This window comes from Schistocerca cancellata, chromosome 7 (genome assembly GCF_023864275.1).
Source record: "Schistocerca cancellata isolate TAMUIC-IGC-003103 chromosome 7, iqSchCanc2.1, whole genome shotgun sequence".
Classification (NCBI taxonomy): domain Eukaryota; kingdom Metazoa; phylum Arthropoda; class Insecta; order Orthoptera; family Acrididae; genus Schistocerca; species Schistocerca cancellata.
The window spans coordinates 543,805,787-543,818,699 of record NC_064632.1 but is presented as its reverse complement, the minus strand read 5'-3'; the positions used below and the strand labels follow the sequence as shown (position 1 = coordinate 543,818,699).

Below are 12,913 nucleotides of genomic sequence, written 5' to 3'. Positions count from 1 at the left end.
TTGAAATCTCCCATAACGAAATTAATATGGTCATATGTAAAATTGTGTGGTTCATGGAAAAAAAATGTCCACATCTGGTGGTTTGTACACAGACGTCACAGAGAACTTCCGGGCGCGAATGGTAAGTACTTCAGTGTTATTTACATCTGTCATTGCGGCTGATGTTACATTGAGCCCGGGTCTGATGAAAATCGCACTCCCATACTTATCGTGAGGTCTTTCAATGGCCAAATCCATTCCTGCTATTTTAGGTCTGTGGCTGGTGGCTCCCCGGTGTGTTTCCTGCACCAACAATACGTCGCATTTATGCTTATAGCACATGTATGCTAATAAAACACTCTTATGACTAGAAAATTCCTCAATATTTATCGAGACGTCACAAGGGGTGTTCTTGATAAAGGCTGTTGCATCTTTATGTTAATTTGGTTTGGACTTTAACTTGATCTGGTGTTAGAAGGATTAGCCGGTGAAATTTTTCACCGTTTCCAGGGTACGCCCGATTGTGTCTGTCTTCAGTCTTTAGGCTCACAATCTTCTAGGAGGCTCCTTCTTTGGAGTAACAAAGCATTTGGTAGTGGCTAAAGCGCAATTGTTTCCTGCGGTTGGCAGCGGTAGTTCAAGCCCGACCTCTACGGTATTTTACGCAACTTAATTTCAAAACACTCTCCACCCAAAACTGCCACGACGTAGTGTCCGTATAATACACTCCTGGAAATTGAAATAAGAACACCATGAATTCATTGTCCCAGGAAGGGGAAACTTTATTGACACATTCCTGGGGTCAGATACATCACATGACCACGCTGACAGAACCACAGGCACATAGACACAGGCAACAGAGCATGCACAATGTCGGCACTAGTACAGTGTATATCCACCTTTCGCAGCAATGCAGGCTGCTATTCTCCCATGGAGACGATCGTAGAGATGCTGGATGTAGTCCTGTGGAACGGCTTGCCATGCCATTTCCACCTGGCGCCTCAGTTGGACCAGCGTTCGTGCTGGACGTGCAGACCGCGTGAGACGACGCTTCATCCAGTCCCAAACATGCTCAATGGGGGACAGATCCGGAGATCTTGCTGGCCAGGGTAGTTGACTTACACCTTCTAGAGCACGTTGGGTGGCACGGGATACATGCGGACGTGCATTGTCCTGTAGGAACAGCAAGTTCCCTTGCCGGTCTAGGAATGGTAGAACGATGGGTTCGATGACGGTTTGGATGTACCGTGCACTATTCAGTGTCCCCTCGACGATCACCAGTGGTGTACGGCCAGTGTAGGAGATCGCTCCCCACACCATGATGCCGGGTGTTGGCCCTGTGTGCCTCGGTCGTATGCAGTCCTGATTGTGGCGCTCACCTGCACGGCGCCAAACACGCATACGACCATCATTCGCACCAAGGCAGAAGCGACTCTCGTCGCTGAAGACGACACGTCTCCATTCGTCCCTCCATTCACGCCTGTCGCGACACCACTGGAGGCGGGCTGCACGATGCTGGGGCGTGAGCGGAAGACGGCCTAACGGTGTGCGGGACCGTAGCCCAGCTTCATGGAGACGGTTGCGAATGGTCCTCGCCGATACCCCAGGAGCAACAGTGTCCCTAATTTACTGGGAAGTGGCGGTGCGGTCCCCTACGGCACTGCGTAGGATCCTACGGTCTTGGCGTGCATCCGTGCGTCGCTGCGGTCCGGTCCCAGGTCGACGGGCACGTGCACCTTCCGCCGACCACTGGCGACAACATCGATGTACTGTGGAGACCTCACGCCCCACGTGTTGAGCAATTCGGCGGTACGTCCACCCGGCCTCCCGCATGCCCACTATACGCCCTCGCTCAAAGTCCGTCAACTGCACATACGGTTCACGTCCACGCTGTCGCGGCATGCTACTAGTGTTAAAGACTGCGATGGAGCTCCGTATGCCACGGCAAACTGGCTGACACTGACGGCGGCGGTACACAAATGCTGCGCAGCTAGCGCCATTCGACGGCCAACACCGCTGTTCCTGGTGTGTCCGCAGTGCCGTGCGTGTGATCATTGCTTGTACAGCCCTCTCGCAGTGTCCGGAGCAAGTATGGTGGGTCTGACACACCGGTGTCAATGTGTTCTTTTTTCCATTTCCAGGAGTGTATACTATTTCACCCTATGTATGTATCGTACAGCGCTACCCAACTAATTTCTCAATTTCTCTCAGAGGCATACGTGGATTTCTTTTGCGAGTTCATTCAGTGGTGTGTGTGGATTCTTGTTTTCATTTTTTGTCACCAGTCTGTTGGCTAGTTTGATGCGGACCGCCGCGAATTCCTCTTCGTCGCCAACATCTTCATCTGAGAGTAACACTTGCCGGCAGGTTAGTATCGAGTTCCGGTGTGCCGGCCAGCCTGTTGATGATTTTTAAGGCGATCTGCCTCGGCGAATGCGCGTTGGTTCTATACTGTCTCCCTAAATGAAGAGACTTATTTCCGACAGTATACAGTACACCTCTGTGTGTACCTCCAAACCCAGATAATTCTTAGCGGATAAGCTGAATATTGATGTGCATCCACCAAGTGCTACTGTTCTGCTCAAATTGTTGGCATTTCCACTGACTGAAATCTTAATAAATATTAAATATATTTGATGAGATATTGTATAGCATGTATACCTTTAAAAATGCCTCAGAAAATAAATCTGCAACAAAATTAATGTGTAAATCAAAAGTTTTATTGAAGTGTGCTTGTAGGCAATTTGTTTACTTTTCAGATGATTGTAAATTCATCAGTGCTTCTCCTATCTGTTTAAAGTTCTGTTTTCTGATTTTTTCCCCCAAAATCCAAATAGTCAAAGTTTCACTGTTTATTTTTGTGATGATGGAGTAGATATTTATGGTAATACAACATTAAAGAAAACAGTTTTTGCCTATATGTCCTGTCACGGTCGCCACTTTATAATATGATAAAATAATGGAATAGATGATAATAAAATGCGTGGCTTGTTAAAATGTATTGAATTAATGAGATTAATTTTTCGGCATGAATGACAAGCACAATAAGCTGAGCTATGCCTGGAAATAAGATCGTATTAGTTCATATTATTTTGCAGGGCGAAGTAGTTTCTTTCTCCGCTGTAGATTTGTGCTTACCATTCTTTATAATGCTACGTTTGGTCGCCGTGTTCACCTTTGAAGTCTTGACCGTGTTCCCATTAAGCTTATCGGATCTTCGTAATTTTCCAAAGTACACAGGTGGGCTTCAGTTCTTGTAATTATTGTACTATTTGAAATAACAACTCACACGACCTTTCTGTTAATAAAACAATACTGTATTTTTCTAAACGGTGCACATATGAAATACATACTCCTCACTTATTCATATTGACCCCAAAATGGCGGTCTACAATTACTCGCTAAAAATGGCGTGCTTCTACTCGTTCACTAGCTGAGCGTGAATCCTTCCTTCCTCCTACTGGTACCAGAAAAAATCCTCTGTTTTTTAACAACTGAAAGTCAAATAATACATGATGGTAGGCATAGGCTCTATGATGGGCTACCGCTTCATCTTCTCTCTTTGCCTTTAAAGAAGACGAAAACATAAAGGAAATGCAAAAGGTTTATCACAGTTCCCCTTATTCCACTTCAGTTAAACTATGTCGGCGATTGCTGCGCAAACACCGTCTCCAGGTACGCATACACCATAATTACTCTACCACGCAAACATTGCTGTTACGCTCGTCTGGTATGAGACGTTCCCGGGGGAGCCCACTGGGGGCCGAACCGCACAATAACACTGGGTTTGTTGTGGGGCGGCGGTGGGATGGGTGGACTGCTGTGACCTGTTGAGGGTTTATGAACCACTGAGGGCTACGTCGGGACGAAGCCTCTCCGTCGTTTCTAGGTCCCCAGTTCCATACATAATACACACAAACGTAACACTTGCATCCTACGTCCACAGCTATTTGTCATATCTATTCCAATCCCTATCTTCCCTTTCCTCTACAGTTCGCTCTAGTACATTGCAGGTTATTCCATGACGTCTTGACGCAACTACTATCAACCTGTCCCTTCTCCTTGTCAGTGATTTCCGCATGTTCCTTTCTTCGCTGTTTCCTAATTCCTGTTCTTCCAGTCAACTTTAAAAGCTAAAATGCGTTTTCCCTTTTGTTGTATTGTATATGTTAAGTGGGGAGTAAAGGGGGAGAGGGAGGCACGATGGAGGAGGAGAGATGTCAGCGAGAAATAGGTTCTAAACTGTTTTAAACTGTGTGTAAAGTGTATTGGAAGTCGCTAAGTTCTCTAATTCTTAAAAATTGGACGACGATACTTTGCGTAATTTGCACTCCTTGAGTTATGCTGCCTCAAGAAATATACACACTTTCTAGCTTTAATACTTACTTTGTTAAAACTTTAACGTAACGTTACGTCTCTTAATTAGAGGATTATGGAAGTTTTTTAAGTTCTTAAATTCGGTCAATAACTGTGTGAAATGATGAAAATAAAATTTTCTTGCACCGTGAAGTCATGATATGGGTAACCCGCGTCTGATACCAGATGATCGTTTTAACCGTTTAGTTATATAAGTAATTGACGTCAGAAATAGCCTTGAAACCGAGGATGTTCAAACACGTTCCATGTACCAGTTCTGCAGGATGTATTAACCTCTAAACATCATGCAAGCCCCACTGCGCAGTTTGGATGGGAATTGAGAAACAAATTAGATGTTAAACCTTTGAACCGGATCTTGCGGCGTGTTTGGACAGCGAAATAGCTGCACGTTAATGGTGTTAATCGTTCGAATCCCGACCCGACACACACTATTAACTTTGCGCATGCTCTCAAAGAGAAATTCATTAAGAAAGCGCTGCTGGTAATCTTATCGAAAAAATGAAGTGCTTTTTTACAGAATTACCGGTTTCAGCAATGCAATATCTATCTTCAGAATCACTACACACTTTTTTTGTATGGTTATGACCTACTTCAGTGAAGCTGAAAGAGAGATTCTGAACATGGCTATTAAGCAGTTGAAACTATGCCAAATAAATAAAAGATAGGTATATCATCTGATCGCTGTACATATTGTCATTATACACTATGTGATCAAAAGTATCCGGACACCCCCAAAAACATACGTTTTTCGTATTAGGTGCACCGTGCTGCCACCTACTGCCAGGTACTCCATATCTGCGACCGGACTTGGTCAGGTGATTGGGTGTCACTTGTGTCATACATCTGTACACGATATTTCCACACCCCTAAACATTCCTAGGTCCACTGTTTCCGATGTGATAGTGAAGTGGAAATGTGAAGGGACACGTACAGCACAAAAGCGTACAGGCCGACCTCGTCTTTTGACTGACAGAGACTGCCGACAGTTGAAGAGGGGCGTAATATGTAATAGGTAGATATCTATCCAGACCATCACACAGGAATTCCAGACTGCATCAGGATCCACTGCATGTACCATGACAGTGTCCGCCCCCGGTAGCTAAGTGGTCAACGCGACAGAATGTTAATCCTATGGGACCGGGTTCGATTCCCAGATGGGTCGGAGATTTTCTCCTCTCAGGGACTGGGTGTTGTGTTGTCCTAATCATCATCATTTCATCGCCATCTATGCGAAAGTCGCCGAAGTGGCGTCAAATCGAAAGACTTGCACTCGGCGAACGGTCTACCCGACGGGAGGCCCTAGTCACACGACAATTAAATTTACTATGACAGTTACTCGGGAGGTGGGAAACCTTGTATTTCATGGTCGAGCGGCTGCTCATAAGCCACACATCACGCCGGTAAATGCCAAACGGCGCATCGCTTTGTGTAAGGAGTGTAAACATTTGACGATTGAACAGTGGAAAAACGTTGCGTGGAGTGCCGAATCACGGTACACAATTTGGCGCTTCGATGGCAGTGTGTGGATATGGCGAATGCCCGGTGAACGTCATCTTTCAGCATATGTTGTGGCAACAGTAATTTTTGGAGGCGGTGGTGTTATAGTGAGGTCGTGTTTTTCATGGAGGGGGCTTGCACCCCTTGTTGTTTTGCGTGAAGTTATCACAGCATAGGCCTAGGTTGAAATTTTAAGCACCTTCTTGCTTCCCACTGTTGAAGAGCAATTCTGAGATGGCGATTGCATCTTTCAACACGATCGAGCACCTGTCCATAATGCACGGCCTGTGGCGGAGTGGTTACAATAACACCCCTGTAATGGAGTGACCTGCACAGAGTCCTGATCTTAATCCTACAGAACACCTTTGGGATGTTTTGGAACGCCGACTTCGTGCCAGGCCTCACCGACCGACATCGATACCTCTCCTCAGTGCAGCACTCCGTGAAGAATGGGCTGCCATTCCCCAAGAAACCTTCCAGCATGTGGTTGAACGTATGCCTGCGAGAGTGGAAGCTGTCATCAAGGCAATGGGTGGGCCAACACCATACTGAATTCCAGCATTACAGATGGAGGGCGCCACGAAGTTGTAAGTCATTTTCAGCCAGGTGTCCGGACACTTTTGATCACATAGTGTATGTCAAATTCTACGTGACGAACAGACAAATAGGAATCAGTGGACAGTGTGAACGGTGTTCGCCCGCTGAGTCACAGAACGGATGTCCAAATAAGGGAGTCGGGAGCGTCAGCTGCAGCGTGTTGGCGGACTGGGCGTGTCAGCTACTTGTTATGTGGGAGACCTCGATCAGCGCTGGAGTCCGAAGGAAAGACGCGGCCGTAAAAGCGCCGTCTGCCGCTTTACAGCGCCCCAAACGCGCCTAAACTGTATACTCTGTCGTAAAATGGCGGCTTTTATGTGTGCCTGTTTCACAGGATCGGTGGCTAGTCACTTTTGTCGATTTCTTTTTTCTGCCGTCGCCGCTCCATTTTATAACGAAAGGTATCCGGTTGAAACAGGCTTCTTTGATAAGTCGTTGTTTTCATTGTTTCTACAAACATCTCCCAGTCGACGGACCAAATACAGGGTCTTAAAAAATATTTTAGAAGGTGGCGGTATAGATTAAAACAGGACTAATCTGCCCAGTAAACATGGGCTTTAAAAGGCATAAGTTAAGAGTTATAATCGCTTTCTCATTTTCGCTATTGTGAGACACATCTCTTCTACTGAAAGCTCCTTCCTATAGTGGACGAACTACAGAACGCAGCTTACAAATGAGGCACATTCTTGTATTATTGTCCATGGATACGACACGCAGTAAACACCTGTTTGAATAGGATACAACTGATATTTCTTCTTCATCATAGTCTAATCACAGCAATGTTCTGTCCCTAATTACCTCATTGTCGACTCTTATAACCTTCGCACATGCTGGAGACAATTCTTGATGAAAGCTCTATTTCTGAAGGTTGAATGGGTAAGTGAATGTAGACGAGACTCTCCAATACTACCCCTTCGTACTGTCTGACATTCGTTTTCACTCTACAGGCTCAGAAACGACTTTATGTACACTCGTAACTCACATTTAACATCATCATGGCTGAAGCCTGGTATTTGTCATTACTGATCTTAGATACTGAATGCTAACTGTAATTTTTTGGCTGCCCATCCTGCCATTTTTAGCAGCGAACTTTTTCTGGGTACTGAAAATCCTTCCATCACTTAAAATGAAGTGTCGTTGCCCATTCACACTATATCTGTAGTTCATTTGCAACTTCTTCACTAACTAAACAGGTTTCCCGTCAGAACTGTATAGTTAAGCAGTTAAATAAGGTGATTTAGTGCATTATACCCAGGAAACGAGGTAATAGATATTATGTTGATAGTTTAGTAGATCTTAGACTTAGTTTTCCCTACACCAACGAATTAAAAATATAAAACTTCCTGGCAGATTAAAACTGTGTGCAGTACCGTGACTCGAACCCGTTCAAATCCCGAATTGGTACACAGTTTTAATCCGCCATGAAGTTTCATATCAGCATACACACCTCCCCAGAGTGAAAATTCAACCTGGAATAAATATTATTTTCATTATGCGTAGTTTTCAAGTCTCGATGAAATGTTTGAATGAAGACTTTTCCGTTGTCTATAGGATTATTTGCTTGTTGAAGCAATAATATTATGATCAATATTTTGCTTGTGGATGCCCTAAATGTTGGGAGTGACCAATCGCACACATAACTTTACGGTCCAGAGCATCTACATTCAATCATTCCTTACTGTTGCGTCAATGCAGAATCCGCGACACCTCCTGTTTAGACGCACACGGAAGGATCTAGCTAACTTCCTTCACCAGCCCATTCTGCACCAGTTCCACGAAATCCAGCTGGAGGCTTTTTGATCTTTGTCCCACTCTTCACAAGAAAACCCCCAAGCTGAGTACAGAATGTGATCCCAAAATTACTGTATCCTAACGACCTAACATTCCAAATCATTAACAGTGTGTACGGCTGATGTATACGTCGTGTCGGTAATAGCACTGACGTATGTCGTAATTGAAATCTTCAGAATGTAACTTAAATTTTCCTGGAGAATACAAGCAGAATGAGTTGTCAAGTTCAGTAATGAATAAATACCCGCCGTCCATACAGTATTAAAAAGCTACTTTCGAATGCTGAATCCATGAATGGTAGTCGTTATCCGCGACGCTGCGTCCCAGCGCCATTGGCGGGAACTCTGTGGACAAGTGGGTCACGAGTCACGAGAACACAATACGTGGATGAATCAGCAAAAGACATTCAACAGCTAGTCAGTCTGCAGTAATAGAATGCGGTAGATTGGAGGCGTTGTGGTGCTGATGGTTTAACAGTATTTTCACACGCCCTTATGCATGAGAATGTTAGCGAGGGGTAGTTTCTGGAAAAATCTACAAAATGACGTCCATGTGTTGTTACTCTGTAGCGAAAACTTGTCGCTGCACTTGACAGAAAGATTAGAGACGGGGAAGTCAACTGGCGGAAGATTGCAACGTTATATACAGGGTGTTACAAAAAGGTACGGCCAAACTTTCACGAAACATTCCTCACACACAAAGAAAAAAAATATGTTATGTGGACATGTGTCCGGAAACGCTTACTTTCTTCCATGTTAGAGCTCATTTTATTACTTCTCTTCAAATCATATTAATCATGGAATGGAAACACACGGCAACAGAACGCACCAGCGTGACTTCAAACACTTTGTTACAGGAAATGTTCAAAATGTCCTCCGTTAGCGAGGATACGTGCATCCACCCTCCGTCGCATGGAATCCCTGATGCGCTGATGCAGCCCTGGAGAATGGCGTATTGTATCACAGCCGTCCACAGTACGAGCACGAAGAGTCTCTACATTTGGTACCGGGGTTGCGTAGACAACAGCTTTCAAATGCCCCCATAAATGAAAGTCAAGAGAGCTGAGGTCAGGTGAGCGTGGAGGCCATGGAATTGGTCCACCTCTACCAATCCATCGGTCACTGAATCTGTTGTTGAGAAGCGTACGAGCACTTCGACTGAAATATGCAGGAGCTCCATCGTGCATGAACCACATGTTGTGTCGTACTTGTAAAGGCACAAGTTCTAGCAGCACAGGTAGAGTATCCCGTATTAAATCATGATAACGTGTTGCATTGAGCGTAGGTGGAAGAACATGTGGCGCAATAAAGACATCACCAACAATGGCTGAACAAACGTTCACAGAAAATCTGTGTTGATGACGTGATTGCACAATTGCGTGCGGATTCTCGTCAGCCCACACATGCTGATTGTGAAAATTTACAAGTTGATCGCGTTGGAATGAAGCCTCATCCGTAAAGAGAACATTTGCACTGAAATGAGGATTGACACATTGTTGGATGAACCATTCGCAGAAGTGTACCCGTGGAGGCCAATCAGCTGCTGATAGTGCCTGCACACGCTGTACATGGTACGGAATCAACTGGTTCTCCCGTAGCACTCTCCATACAATGAGCTCTAACATGGAGATTAAGCGTTTCCGGACACATGTCCACATAACATCTCTTCTTTATTTGTGTGTGAGGAATGTTTCCTGAAAGTTTGGCCGTACCTTTTTGTAACACCCTGTATAGACTCATCTAAAGCTGACTCTTGTCTATAAGACTCTACATGTGGAAATAAAGACAAAACGAGAGATAAAATAAGGCTGCAAAAATCTTAAATGAAATTGAAACTGACTACAAAATCTATCACTATCATTTATCTTCCTGTGCTTCATTGCCGCATCGTTCCTTGTTGACTGTGTACTTCGATACTCTGTGGATCTCTACGTGTTTGTTCAGTTGTCGTGTGGATACAGTGTTGATACTATAACACAATATTTCAGTAGCTTTCGTAATTTCCTGTACGCGTTTTGCTTAAATCCTCACGCAGTTTGAATTCAACAGGAAAACACTTGCAGGAAAGTGATAATGTAACACTGGTCCCAGGGCATTAGCGAACCAGAAGAGAAGAAAATAACATATGCTGCAGAAGAAATAGAAATTTGGCGCTTTAACTACAACAGTTTCCGTGTTTCGCGATTAAGATAAGGATATAATACCAATTTCAGCACCTGACGCTTATGAAAAAGTTGTCAATAATTCTTCTGGTGACAGAATCGATTTATGATTTTCATTTTGATTGACCATGGACGACGACGTCCAGCTGTACGTGTGGAACTGGTTAACATCGCAGCCCCGGGAATTTTATGAGACAGCCATTCACCACCTCGTGTCACAGTGGAACAAGTGTCTTAACAGCCAGAGTCAATACTTCTAACACACAGGTACTGATTTCTGTAATTATGCCTTCTAGAAATTTCTTTTTTCTCGGGTTAGATTCAAAACTTCTTTTTCAGTTATTCGATGTACCTATCAAATCTTCAGCATTCTTCCGCATCACCACATTTCAAAAGTAACTATTCTATACGCCCAAAACAAATGCCTTCAGAAAAGACTTTCTAACATTTCATTTGACATTAGATGTGTAGAAGTTCCACTTTCGACGAAATATTTTTCTTGCACTTTCAAGTCTGCAATTTATTATTCCCTACTTCGGCCATCATCAGTTATTTTGCTGGCTAAATAGAATAAATCATCGACTATATTCAGTGTCTCATTTTCAAATACAATTCCCTCAGCATCACCTGATTTAATTCGAAAAATATCTCGATTACCGTTCTGAGCTACTGATAAAAATTTGAACTGAAACAACCACTTTCGATCCACTCAGAATGACAAGAGTTTTAATAGAATTTACAGCATCGTATTAGACGAATATAAAATCATCAACGTCAGATAATAAAACTATTAATTTATCACTGTTGTCACATCGTAACATAAATTAGGTCGTCAGTATGTAAACTATGTTACATACTACATATTGACGATTGTGAGCGTGTGGGTGGTATTCTGTCATTCTGCGCAACGGATTAATCTGAGATGTTCCCTTTACCCTGTCGCTCCTGCAAGATGCAATTTCCACCCCCACACTACTACAGAAGTCAGACAGATGCTCCTAACGTTCGAAAGAGAAATGCCTGAAAAACTTTCAGAAATAAATATCTTCTGGAGTCGTCCGCTGTAAGGACATGACACAAAAATTCACAAAATTTCTTACGTAACTAGTGGGGTACTTGCGTACTGGAGTAGTGCTAGTTAGTGTAAGAAAAACATGAAACTAACGAAAATCATTATTTATTTTGCAATAATTCTGAGAAATCACAACGGCACTTTTAGTTATGAACTGAAGAAGTTATTTCCAGGTTCTTTTCGGAATGTGAACTTACCTCTTATGGATTCGCTAATGAAATTTCTGTATAAAGTTTAAGATTGTAATTGACTTGGCAGAATGGCTGACAGCCGCAGTACGGTCGAGGGTGTCGCGTGTGAAATGAGTGAAGTGTACTGTTGTAGAGGAAATATGGGTCTCGCAAGAGCTGTAGCGCACCATACCGTAAGCTGCGATGACTGCTGTCTGCGCCGCTCGCTGCTGACAAATAAGATAACTCTTGTTCTATCTGGATTGACCTTCGCCAATCAAACTCCCCCTACATCTTGATGAAGTCAAGGACTGCTATTCGCCCCTAGTCTAACTACTGACATGGTACACCAGTCAGATAACCAGTCTACCGCGATGCCACTAAAAAATTCGATCACAGGCATTTAACTGTAACTCTGTCCATTCACACCGCAGAATAAATGTGGCGGCCAACACAGTGAACAACGCTTAATCGCAAGGACTTAATATAGAGTCGCAATCCGATTTGCTCTCGACAGAGGTGCTCTCCCAGTGAAGTACTGAGGAGAGACTTGTTCCTCACTCTTTGAGTACATGTACGAGCGCACATGCTCTCGTTACGTGTTCTCACTCCAAGAACGACAACAGAACGACCCCTCTCCACGCCAGACTTGAAGGGGTACATCTTTCGGTCTCTTCCATTACTCCTTCAGCTCAAGGCGTCAGGAATACCGCCTTCCAACCAGCATTGCTCTTCTAAAGCGGGAGAATGACGTTTCGTTTAAGGCGACCAATCCGGAAATCTGTAGCATTGGCGTTTGGCGTTTGCTGTCTCCCTGTGAAAACCTCTGAAACTGTGTGCTATTTTTGTAAAGAATGCGTAGGCTGGGCACTCCCACACAATGTAGCGGAATTTGCTTTTAAGCCGAACACGAGGACGTTCTGCCTTGCACTCGGGCAAATGCTGTCTGCTCTACAGACGGTCTCCGGCCGACGTAGATAGGTTGACTTGACTGATCCTCTGAAGGGACCGGCCCCCCGGCGTGCGGTTTGCCTCTCCCAAACTAAAAGCCGCTGTGACCGTCGTGTCTTGACCGCACTTGCGATTTACTAGTTATTTGCATATTGTTTACATGAATTCATGCAACATTGACTTTATCTTATCGAGTTTGAGTTCGAATGAAGCATCTTGATGTGCGGAATATGATTGTGAGGGCGGAATATGTAAGCAATGAAAGTCAGGAGACCACGACGTCTTACACGATGTAGTTTATAATACGATATGACAACA

At 44.1% G+C, this 12,913-nt stretch overlaps 1 protein-coding gene across 1 annotated transcript in view; it reads left to right on the top strand.

Moving 5' to 3' along the window:
- Positions 1-12,913, top strand: part of LOC126092161 (uncharacterized) — a 1,357,798-nt gene that overhangs the window by 550,145 nt on the left and 794,740 nt on the right. The window lies entirely within an intron of this gene.